The 329-nt window shown below is 47.7% G+C and overlaps 1 pseudogene; it reads left to right on the top strand.

Moving 5' to 3' along the window:
* The window catches only part of LOC105511376, an 8,102-nt pseudogene that overhangs the window by 3,613 nt on the left and 4,160 nt on the right, over positions 1–329 (top strand).

Genomic DNA, 329 nt, shown 5'->3' with positions numbered 1-329 from the left:
TTGCCTCTCGGGGGAGTGCGAGCCTGACTGGTTGTCAGGGGCCCCGTATTTCTGCCATGACTCAGTCCCTAATTTGCTCTTTGATTCTGGACAAGTCGCCTCTCCTTTCTAGACTCGTGTTTCCAGAGGAGGTAGTGAGTATCAAAGGTGTCTGTTAGCTCTGAGAGTCCGAGATTTAAAGGCCCCCTAGAATGGAAACCTCAGGGCCAAGAGCTGCTGTCTGTCCTTTTCCATTAGCCTATATCTGCTGTGAAGAACCCGTACCTGGCCCGTTCGTGCGCAGTAAATGTTTATTGAATGAACGCACTTTTCTATTTTTTTTTTTTTTT

Source organism: Colobus angolensis, unplaced genomic scaffold (genome assembly GCF_000951035.1).
Source record: "Colobus angolensis palliatus isolate OR3802 unplaced genomic scaffold, Cang.pa_1.0 Scaffold102, whole genome shotgun sequence".
NCBI lineage: Eukaryota > Metazoa > Chordata > Mammalia > Primates > Cercopithecidae > Colobus > Colobus angolensis.
Note: the sequence above shows the minus strand (reverse complement) of the source record. Positions and strands in the feature narration are given on the sequence as shown.